Source organism: Polyodon spathula, chromosome 5, assembly GCF_017654505.1.
Source record: "Polyodon spathula isolate WHYD16114869_AA chromosome 5, ASM1765450v1, whole genome shotgun sequence".
NCBI classification, from domain to species: Eukaryota; Metazoa; Chordata; class Actinopteri; order Acipenseriformes; family Polyodontidae; genus Polyodon; species Polyodon spathula.
In genome coordinates this window covers 75322529-75335508 of record NC_054538.1, presented here as the reverse complement: position 1 = coordinate 75335508, position 12980 = coordinate 75322529, and positions in this window count along the sequence as shown.

Here is a 12980-nt window from a genome sequence, read left to right as displayed (position 1 = left end):
TAATAATAATAATAATAATAATAATAATAATAATAATAATAAATTCTCTATTACTAAAAACTTGAAATTGCCTAAATAAAACAAAACGTTCACTGAGTAATGCACATATGCTCCATAACTGTAAATAATATCAGTTGTTGAAATAAAACAAAGTTACAATGTTACAGTGTCTGCAGTCGGTAGCTATCCAACAATGCTGATATGGTATCATACTGAGCTTGATTCATGCGTTTGCAGCGATGCTGAATTTCTAAGAGTACTCTGTCGAAACTGACAGGTTTCATTTATTGTTGTAGTTTTGTTGTCTGTAGCAGAAAAAACTACTAGAGTGTATTTTGAGAAGTGAAAGCATGTTTAGTATGCTGAACCGGTCCAACTCATGTAAAAAAAAAAAAAAACGTTAATCAATCTCAATTCAATTGCTTGACAGTCATGAAATAGTGTGCAAAGTTGCTCATGGAGTTGCAGTGAAGTGTGTGTGTGTGTGTGGGGGGGGGGGGGGGGGGGGGGGGGGGGGGGGGCAGAACTCTACAAAATAAATAAACAAAACAAAAACTGAGTGCAGAACATTCTATTGTTACTTGTTTTACATTCAGTAAAAAAAAGCAGCTCTTAACTTTAAGGGGGGGTAAAGTCAGCATTCCCCATCTCTAGAGACTGTGGCGGTCCAGGATCTTGGTCTCTTCTGTTGCCGATTCCCTCCCTTCTCTCGCTTGCTTTTCTTGCTTCACTGGTGGTGCTCAGAGTCCAATCTCGCCTTTCGCATTGATTATGTGCTTTACTGTTCCCCTTCTGTCTCGTCGCTCACTTCAGGTGTGGCTAGTCTCTTTAGTTTTGTTTTATGCATAATCCAATTTCCCTATCCAGTTTCTCTCGGTTCACACTCTCTCCATCACTCTCTTCACTCTCTGTCGTCCGCCCCCTCCCCCCAATTTCATGTCTCCTGGGTATTATAAAGCAGAAACCACGCCCCATTAAAAGGTATCTAATTAACAGCGGTCTCTAATTGATGTGAATCAAGTTTCCCTTTGGCCAGGCATCACTCAATTCGTTCAGGTGAGAGTTTAAATAAAAGAACCAATTATAAAACAAGCAAATCACACATATTAAAATAAACAAAACAAAAAAAAAAGAAAAATAAATTTGTGCAATAATTATAATATAAATAATAATAAAGTGCTTTGGAAACATAATCACACCTGTGACATAAAGATTTACACATTAAGTACATTATAACTATGCATAATAATATTGGAATTATGTACAAGTGTACATGTATTTACTCAAAGTGGCCAAAACAAAACCTACCCGATTGTCTACCATTCGGGCCAAAATGATCAACTGACGTATCTTCTGATACTAATAGTTTAAGTAAGGTTTAAGCAAATCTCTTTTGAAATCTATTATTTTTATTTTATTTTATTGTAATGATGAGATACATTAAAGCCAGGATGCAACTGGCATGTGTTAGTACAGTATTAAGAGTAGCAGATGAACAGTCAGCTGCTCTTGTCAGATCTAATGAATGTGTTCGAGGTTGTTATCTGTGATATATATATATCTATATAATATATATATATATATATATATATATATATATATATATATATATATTGCCCACGACTTCAGCATCTTTCCTTTGCGGGATCTAATTTATCATAACTTTGTCTATTATCCCACAGAAAAAACAACAACAATCCTATTGGTGGATACTTGACAGGGCAGGAGAATGGGGCCAGGAGGTGTGTGTTTGTGTGTGTGCGCATGCGCATGCGCATGTGTCTGCGTGTGCATGTGTGTATGTGTGCGTGAGCATGGGCTCGCGTGTGTGTGGTTGTCTGTGTGTGTGCGTGTCTGTGTGTGGATGCGTGCGGGTGTGCGTGTCTGTGTGTGCATGTGTGCGCGTGTGTGTGTGTGTGTGTGCGCTCTTATTCTGATTCTGATTTAATGTGTTATGTTAATCATGTTGTGTCAGTCATGTAAGAAAATAAACCACCTGCCACAACCCATCTTGGCTTATATCTTTTGCTTTAATTATATATTTTATATTGCAAACCGTTTGTTTTGCCTTTGATTGGATGTATGGAGTATACAATTAGCGACACTTCTGCACATGCCTAGTTGCTAGTCATCAGTGGTTGACAAGAGAGTGAACATATTATTCTCAATAAAACTGTAGTTGACTATATTTTGCTTTATTTAAAAAGGAAAACCCTTGATAAAGTGAAATCATCTTGATTGTATGACTGTCTGTGAACAGGGTGACTAGTGGTGACGTCAGGCCAGGAAATGAATCCACAACACACGTGGCAACTGCAGGGTGAAACTGAGATGCTACAGCACTCAGATTTTTATTAAACAATATATTTTAAAACAAAAGACTTTCACAAAACATAAAACAAAATGACACATTGGCCAAAATAAATAGACAAACAAAACAGACACAAAACAACAAGTACCGTGCTTGTCCTTCACCATGCGTAGCAATTGGTATTCTTTGTTTTTAATTTTCTCTCTCTCTCTCTCTCTCTCTCTCTCTTTCTCTCTCTCTCTCGTACCTCCTCAATGTACACCAACCCCGAGTCAGTGAAACACTGCATCTTTTATGCAGCTGTACAGAAAGTCAATTGTTAATCAGTCATTCAGTTGGAATCTTGGTACATCTGCACGTGAACTAATTGTGCTCCCTGTGCTTCTATACTAATACCCACTTTGATCTGCACATGGAGTCATTGTGCAATCCCTGTGCCTAAATAAAATTGTATATTTTAAATCACTTGTGATAACCCACTAATACATACATACATATAACACACAGCATAAAACTCAAAATACGCCAAGGGGTGGGGCAACCTGCCACAAGGTCCTTGATGTTGAACAAGACATTCATGTGTAAAGCAGCCCATATGTACATGATCTCAAGGTGTGTTTAACAGTAATACAAATTTCAACATTTTGTTATACAGAATGTTGCATTGGTATCAAGAACCATTAGACACTGACATCTTCTCCATCGTCTAATATGATAATATGTCCTATTTATTGTTCTCAAAGCAAAGACTAATGTATGGTTTATTCAGACACCCAAATAATAAAAGCTTCTAACCTTGGGAAAAATTATACTCTTGTCCTGGTAAAGGTAAATGCAAAGGTAGTTTGAACATGCATGTTAAGCACTGTTTTCATTTGAGGTCAAATAATAAATGTAACTCATTCGTGTTCAACGTATTTATAACTGTACTGCACCTTCACAATTCTAACAAGATGAGAAAAGGAGATGGACTATCTTGGTAACTATAGCAACACTGAGGCCCATGCTCAACCAAGATTGACTCACTAGAATTCCATCTCTGGTAATTCAATCAAGCTATTATAAGTAATGAGATATGTTTGTAAGTTTGAAAAAATGAGTCAAGATTACAAGGGAAATTATGTTTCTTTGTACTGAGTTGTGTCTAGTCAGTCAGAAAAATGGAGAGCAGCTTTTACCAACTTGAATTGCCAGCTGCAAATAACATCTATAAAATCCTGAAGGATTAAATAAACTTGGAAAAAAACTCAAATATTGTTAAATGACTTAAAAGAGCTGCATTAGCTGGGATCTTCATTGGAGGAAAGCAAAGTAAATAATCATTTAATGGACTGAATTGGTCTACCTGGAATTGGCCAGATTTACTGGAAGAACATCTGCTCTTATTAAACAAAGCCTGAAGTTGTCACACACTGTGTCAGTGCTGCACTCTGAATTAAGTATTTTCTCCATTTGGACTAAAGAATAGAGGATTACAGAAACTATACTTGGGGGATATAATAAATGTATATTTATACAAAGGTTGGTGTTGTGAAATGTAAGAGGTGTGGCATACCTTGCTTTATAACAAAAGGGCTTGTCATGAAAGTAAATAACCAGCTAAACAGCTATTCTAATTACAAATGGATCTATGAAATTGGATGAGAGGTGCTGGAGTTGTTTTTAAGAATACATTAGTGGGTGCTGTACAGTGCCTATAGAAAGTCTACACACCCTTTCAAAATGTTCACCTTTTGTTGCCTTGAATTAAAATGCATTAAAATAGTTTGTTTTGTTTCATTTAGCTACACATCCTACCCCACAACCTCCAAGTGAAAAAAAATATTCAAGAAATTTGTAAAAAATTAATTAAAAATAAAAACTGAAATAGTTTGGCTGGATAAGAGTCCACCCCCTTTGTAACAGTAATCCTAAATTAGCTCAGGTGTAACCAATCACCTTCAAAATCACACAACAAGTGGCCTCCACCTGTGTTAAATTGTAGTGATTCACATGATTTCAGGATAAATTCAACAGTTCCTGTAGGTTCCCTCTGCTGGGTAGTGCTTTTCGAAGCAAAGACTCAGGCTCTTTCAAAAGAACTCCGGGACAAAGTTGTTGAAAGACACAGATCAGGGGATGGGTATAAAAAATATCAAAGGCCTTGAATATCCCTTGGAGCATGATCAAGACTATTATTAAGAAGTGGAAGGTGTATGGCACCACCAAGAACCTGTTAGATCAGGCCGTCCCTCCAAACTTGATGACAGAGCAAGAAAGAGACTGATCAGAGAGACTACTAAGAAGCTTTGCAAGAGCTACAGGCTTTTATATATCTATATATATATAAACAACAGATTGATATAGTTTTAAGTAAAATTTCATAGTATCCTATTAACTACAATTAATCTGAAGCGTATTTCAAGCATTTACTGACTCATATTTACTCAAACAGTTATCTGGCATGCATATGCATATTACACTATGTAACAAAATTTTTGTTCCTGGGTAGTAAGTGTTATTTCCTAATTGCTTATGCCTCAAAAGTATAGAAAATGGCTATTATTCCCCACAAACTTTGCTTTTGTGACCAGGACAGTGATATTTCAAAATATCACTATTTCCAAAGGGAAAACGGGCAAATGTGTGTCTTTTCGTTCACATAAAGTCAGAAAAAACAACATATGAATCCAAATTAACATGTATTTATACTAAAGTAACATAAAAATGACTACAAAAGATTTAGAAGTGAGTAGTTTTTCGAGATTTACGATTGTACTGTAAATAGAAGCATAGGCCAGAGCAAACACAGTAGATTGTTAATATACGTGTACACATTAAATAGGTCAATGAGATTTGAACTGAATTCAAACACCCCAAATCCATCTGCTGTGCTTTCCAGAAATAAAGGCTTGCATACCAGCTAATACCTGCCAACTGTACCAATCAGGTCAGCATAGTTATGACTTCAGTTGGTAGTACAATTCAAAGCTGTACTAGGATAGATGCAGTATGTTCTCTGTTTTTACAAACCTGTAGAGAAACATGGGTATGTATTGGTACATAAAGTACTTTGTATGCAAGTCATGGGGCCCAAATTCTGAAGCAAGTGCTGGGGTTGCCTCCTTTTTGTCAGAGATGGACCAATTATTGTGTCTGATTAGCTTCTTGTTAGTTTTATGACCCTGAAATGGTTTTATTTCTTTCCCAAGACACGTAGTGCTGTCGCATGTGCTTCGGATAGTAAGGTGGTTATTTACTGGTTTCCATGCACTCTATCAGAATATGGTTATTTTAGCGAGAATTTTAGGAACGGTTACGAGTGTGAGTTCCATGTTACACGCAACTAGCCCTAGTTATAGTGTTTTCATCACACTTTTAAAAAAGCGAATTGTGTTGACAAAACATGTCAAGAGCAGAGTAGTAGACTTAGCTGGAAGTAAAATGCTTTAGGTTTTGAGTTTTGAAAAAATAGAATCAGAGACCACATTTTTATTTCAACACAATACAGACATTTTTGACAGTTTGAAATAGATATCAAACCTGTCTCAGTATCCGGATGCCATCAAGTACGAGTGTGTTTTTTTTTTTATTTTTTTTTATTGTTATTACTGTTTCAAAATCATATAGACACATATTTTGAAAGTGCAGGTCCGTGTCAGTTTCATTTAAATAATAGGCAGGCCCTTTAAAAGTACAGGTCGTTGAGTCACTGGAGGCTAGATGTGCTGAGTTTTAAAAAGTAAAGTTGTGACATCAGGCTTATCTCAGGATATTCGTATCCAAGGGGTATCTGACTTGGAATCAGCTCAATGTTCTGGGGTCCCAGAGGGGCTCACCTGGTAAAAGCACAGCTATGTGGTGTGCAGGGTGAGTTATACAGTTAGGGGAGTGCAGCTTTGTGTCCCAGCTGTGTAAAGCCATTGTTCTTTGCTGGGGATTCTAGAGGGAGAGTCACATTAGCTCTGGCATTCCTGAGGGACTGTTTCTTGTCATTGCCCTGGTGAGGTCAGATGAACACAAAATATAAACACCCTCCATCCATGATGCTTTGGAAACAGCCTACAGCTCTGAATACAGTGGTGTCAAGTTATGCTACATAAAAAAGATTGAGTAAGACCTGAAGCTCAGTTAAAATGTACTTTTTTTTAAGAGCTGATTAATATCATTATGTAAACTTTAGAAATGCTGCTTGTGTGTAGCACTGAAGGTAGAGGATGTTACAATACTGGCTTCAGCTTTCATTTATCTACAGTCTTTAGAACCAGGCATGAAATTAATATTAACAATATTTTAAGAAGCGAGTGGCTGGGTGGGTTTAAGTCTCTAGTTTCTGCCCCTCCGATGTGGCCTGCATGGATTACAGCTTGTATAATTTGGGGTGGTTACCTGCTAAGTTGAATCACCTACATATTGGTTAGTTTTAGATTGCTTTGGGCTAATCACTAGCAAGGTGACCTGCTAAGGACCTATACTTGTATGTATACTGGGCAGAGGTTATAAAGGTATTATATGCTGATAAAAAGTATGTGAATAATTGTATTACAATTATAAGTAATTACATTAAAAGATAAAAAAGGAATGTCAGATATAACTATCATGAATTCAAACAATATATGGAAAACTGTTTAAACTAGAGGTCAAAGCAACACATACCAGAAGATAAACAAGAGAAATGCATGTCTATGTTTAATCTCTACTATTCTGATTTGTAATTCTGAGACATCACTCTGATAAATTATAAACATAATCAATAGTTATAAATTCAAATGGGAGCATGACGTGTAATATTGTAGGACATTTACTCTATGTTCGCCATCCCAGCAGAATTATAATTTACATTTTATATTGATTTCCTCTGCAGGATTTGACACATCAGTATGTCTCGGGACAAGCACTGTAAAGCCAAAGAAAAAAAACAAAGTCTCTTCAGTTTCAATACGTATGCAGTTATGAGCAGAGCTGGCTTTAAAACAGCCTCCCTGCAGAAAAACATTTCGGTAACACTTTACATTGTGTCTCTAATCACTGTATATTTACATATTAGTTACTTGGTAAATACACGTGAACTTATACATAATTACAGTGTTATTATGCATAGTTGTACTTAACATGTACATTTTGCTCGATATATGTAAGCATACAATTGTATCAGAAAAGGGTTAGGGTTATGTTTAGGGTTAGGGTTAGTTTTAGGTTTAGATTTAGGGGTAGGGTTAGATATAGGGCTAGGGTTATATCATGCAAAAAAAAAAATACAAAGGAAGTAAATTGTAACTATGTATAATAACACTGTAAGTATCTGTAATGTACACATTTATTTACTAGTATGTAATTACACAGTAACTAGAGAATTTCTTTAATAAAGTCAGTAAAGAAACAGTAAGTCATTGTTAGATTACTTGGCAAGAACTTGGGGTTGGAAGGATGGGGTTAATTTTACATGAAAGCATGTTTTTTGCTTTTAATAGGAATAATTTGAACAATGAAACTTGAGCAACACCACCAACCAACATGACATTTAGGGACTAGGAAAGAGAACAGCAGAACATAACACTTTGAAGCAATATTAACATTAAATTGACTTTATTTTGAACATAAAAGATGGTATAGGTAGCAATAGATAAAGAAGTTGAGAAAAAGAATGTGGGAACAATTCATGTACCCTTAACATTGATATTTGTGTTATTTCTAATTAAAATAAATCTTAGTAGGTACCCATTGCTTTTCTATTTTTTGACATATATGGGACATTTTCCAAGAACGTTTAGTGCAAGTAGAATTCTGTGGCTTAAAGAAACCATTATTCTGTGAAAATTCTTGTATCTCCTTTGTTGCCTCCTCTTGTAATTAATTGCAATGTGAACACTGACTACCTGGAAAATAAATATAAGTAGCATCATAACTGAAACCTCTAAGGATTTTCCCTGAATGGCTCATCTAGTAAAAGCACTGCGCGCGGCGGTCACAAATTCGAATCCTGGTTGTGCGAGGCAGCTGGTCTTTGATAGAGACTCCAGGGGGGCGCCACATTGGCTTTGGTGATCCTGGGGTTGGGGAGGAGGGATCCAGCTTAGACTGTTTCTCCTCACTGCTCTGCGATGACCCCTACAGGCGAGGTGCTGAGTGAGCTTGGGGGAGGAAATTTGCTGGGCTGGTCTTTGTCCTCCAGGGGCCGGTAGCCTGCAGACACACGCTGTCGAGCTCATGAATGTAAAAAGATGACAACTGGCACGACGGATTGGAGGATGCCCACTGAGCCTGGGTCCCTGAGCTGTGTGGGGAAATATGAGAAAATTAATAATAATAATAATTGGGCATTCCAAATTGGAAGAAAATCCAGAAAAAGCGAGAAAACCTTTCAATGGCCGAGTGAGACCAATAGGAGCTGAATGAAGACAGAAAAAAGGGGCGTGTCTGAACAATACACATAGTTCCCGCACCACATAGATAGCACAGACACAAACAGAGGAGATAGCTGCTTCCGCATCCAGCACTTAAAGAATACCTAGGGCATTTCCAGATCTTTTTGAGATGTTGTAGTAATAAAATAATGACTTGGATCGCATTATTGAGGAGTTTGGTGATAAAACGAGTGATCAGGGGAGGATTTACCAGTATGCACAACTATGAAGAGGTATGTGACAAATATAATGAACAACGGGTGGTGCTTTGCTAAATAAATGGACCACAAAGGGTTAAGGAAAGATAGGCATTGTTTTGAAATCAAAATATAACTCTCCCAACTTTGCTAACTGATAAATAATTAATATAAATTGAACAGTAAATGGTTCCCGGCTTTTGATTCTTTAAAAAACAATTTAAAGGCTTGTCATTTTAGAGAATAGTCTTCCTCTTCTTCCCTCACTGGTTTACAATCTTTTGAAAGCTGGGATTTCATGGCTCCATACTGTTGTGAAGTGTATTTTTCCACTCCACCTTCTTTGCAGAAGCAGTGAGTAGTTAATATGTATTTGCATACAATAAAGTTTGAAAACATACATTTGTAGAACCATGGTACATCTGCCTACCACTGCTCATTACAGCACACACATTGCATCCATAATGGAAAAGTAACAGAAAAGTGAAACAAGCCCACTATGAGCATCTTAACCATTCTAAATCATTGCTTTGTCAATTGTGATCTGCGGGGACAATTTAAATCTGATTTTAGAAATCTATTTGCCCTCAGTACAGAATTGCAGCTGCCAGAGAGGAGTGGTTTGCAATGTTTTATAGGTGCATTAGTATGATATAACCTAACTGAGTTTTAACAATTTTATCTGAAAACTGTGAACCCTATAATACTTTTGTGAAAACCAGCAAAGAATATATATATATATATATATATATATAATAATATATAGATATATATGCCATAATTAATATATATATATATATATATAGCTCAAAGAGCCAGCTGCCCAACGTTTCGATATGTTGTACAATTACACTATAGAATTTGTCTATCTTGACTATGGCTCCACCAGTACAGTACTGAGTGAGCATCAGACAAATTATTAAACAAGAACAAACAATCTAATGCACTTTTAACTTTTACTATTTATTCAGGTCTTTCTCAATGTGCCCTATTAACTTTTACTTTAACTTTTATGTATAAGGAATAAATAATTTGCTGAAGAACTGTTTCAATCTGAGTTCTAAGACTAATCATTTTTTTCCTACCAAGATCCATTAACTAATGTACGGTAAAAGTAATTTACACTTTACTTCACTCTTAATGAGAATATTTTTCTTTTCTGAATGTTCAATATTTCAAATCCTAAGTGACATTTTTTTTCAGTCACAACTAAAGGTCAGAAGTGTTTCTAATTTGCTCAGTATAGTATTACTGATTACTGAATACCACTGGAGAGAATATCAGTGTATTACAATGAAGAAATCATAGCAGAATATATGAATAGAGTACAGCATTACCAGCAATGACAACACAATGGATGTTATACTGTGTTTCTGATATGGAATCATTCTAGTCCCATTCTACCAGTAACTCGTGTCCATCCCCACAACGATATTCTGAAACCAAAAAATATATACATATTTTACATTTTAAGCCAAAACTTATTTTAAGTATATTGAATAAGATGTGGGTGTTATGAGCTGTACACAGTAGGCTGCAAAAAGTTGACTATCTTTCATTTATCTTATGTTTAAACTCTACAGCAAGTCAGTGACAAATATGTCTTTTTATATATGCCAGGTGGGCTGTTTAGTGGGAGGTTGTGAAATTTGCATTTACATTTAAAAAAAATGTAATCTAATATTCCATCGCCAAATAGAAAATATTGGATTTCTTTACTTTTCAACTTCTGATACAAATGTTGTATTCAGATGTTGTAGGTATTTGAAGTTATGGATTAATTAAATAAATTTTAAAAAAATACCTGTAACTTCAGTGAGAGAAAAACAAAGCAAATCACTGAAACAGGTTTAGTTACAGTGTTGCATAGCAGTGATAGAAAAAAAGTGTTACAAGAGAGAATTATTTACAATGGAACAGCAAACATGTACTAAACAGTAAAGAACTGATTAAAAAAAAAAGTTAATAAAAGAATCATGAGAGACAACACGATTGTAAGAGTATTGGCAGGGATGGGAATCTCTTCTCTCCCCATTGGTAGATGCTGCATCACTTAATCTCAGGATCCATTATCTTTACCGATTGCATGCTGCTTCCAGGTGTCATGTTTCATCACTATCATCATTGCTGTACTGTGCTGAAGGTTGATTATTCCCATGATTATCTCCAGACAGTCACAAAATACAGATCTAAATATATGTTTAAAACGTGTACTATATTGGTTCACTTCAAATCGTACTTGGACTAAATGTTTGAAGGCTTCCATATATATGAATTGGTTCTGATCTTGATAGACACACACATTGAAAAAGCCTGTAATCCATATCTTCATGAAGTAAAATTATTTCTTAATTCTGTTGTCTGAATTAGACTAAATCTAGTCGGTATCAAAAAGCCATTTGTGGTAGATTACAACATTACTGCCTCACTCTTACTGCAAAATAACCACGGTAAATACACTAAAATACAGTGATACTTATTTAGGTTTTGCAATGGCCCACCATTAACCAGAATAATTAACATTATTCACTGATCTAATAGATGGATACCAGCATTTTTTCTTTTTTACCTTATATGGTATATGTGTTGGTCTGTGCTGTGCTGCATGTGTTCATTGGCTCTCAGCTTTCTGTTTTAGTAATGTAATTTTCAGATATTTTATAATATTTATTATAATATTGAAATAAGACACCCAAGTACAACACCTTTAAAAAATATAATGCTAAGCAGTGATAAACTAATAATATGATATTTAACTTGGTTGGACTCAAATGTACATGTTTTATTTAAACACCAACCATTTCATCTTGACATCTGCTCTTTTTTGTGTGTTTTGATTTGAAAAGCCACAAACTGCTTCTTCCAAATTGCCAAGCTTGAAAAGGCATGCATCTATATTGCTATACTTCTATTTTTATTTTCATAACTGTATTCTGAAGGTAAATGAGTCAGAGCCTTACCAGAGGGACAGCCAAATGGATTCAGCTCTAAAACCATCTATGAAGCTGTGGCAGGGCAGTAGGAGAGAGCCCTGCACACTATAGGGAGGGTAAAGGGGAGGGCAAAGCCCTGCTGTAAAGTGTTTGTATTATTATGATTTATCATTAATAAATATGATGGTTAAAAAGCTGTGCATTTTGTTTATTGTTTGGCAGCAGGGATGGGGAAGCCCCATCCTACAAAACCTTATGCAGAAGGTGGCCATCTCCCAAATTAATTAAATTATTAATTTGTTGCTAATCAGGAGATGGTCACCAGTATAAAACCCTGGAGCTCTCCCTGTTTCGAGGTAGGTGTTCGAGTGGGGTGTTTTGGAGCGAGAGCGAGAACGGAGAACAAAATCGAAAGTAGGAAAGACAGAAACTACATGATCAGTGAAGGCAATTACCCAGCCTGACCTGGGTTGTGTTTTGTGTGCGAGACTTTGTTTTTGTTTTAATATTTATTTTCACTCTGTGAGCAATGCTTTTTTTTTTGTTCAAATCTTTTGCCTGTGTGTAGTGTCTGTCTCTGGTCTGACTTCACCACCCTGGCTACCCTGTCACACAAGCGAATCTAAGTGAAAGATTAAAGTATAAATCCTGGAGTCTCTGCTGCAGAATAATAAACCTTTTCTTACTTTCTGTCTAGTTGGTGCAAAATATGTGCATTTTGGGTATATCACTTAACCCATTATACATCTACCATGCTTTCAATCTTCTAAGCCATGTCGGCAAAATATGCTTTTACCTCATTAGGTCTGCAATTGACCAAAGACTGAAGCTGTAGACAGCATGAGAATCAGATATGACCTTTTATTTGGTCAGATTCACAATAAATCACGTCCTGTTATAATACTATCTGTTTCTTCCTTAAAACCTATATTAAATCATGTAGCTTCTTTACTCACCAAATACATGTCTCCACATTGCACACTTGATCGCTTGATGAGCTACAGGTATGTTAATGGTAGTACACTAAGGCTTGTATGTGTTCAGTATGTGCTATATTGAATCTCCTCCTAGTGGCTGATGAGTTAAGAATACTGACATCAGCATAAGACCCGTGCGTGCCTTTCGACTACAGAGCTTGCTCTTTCATCAAAGGGTA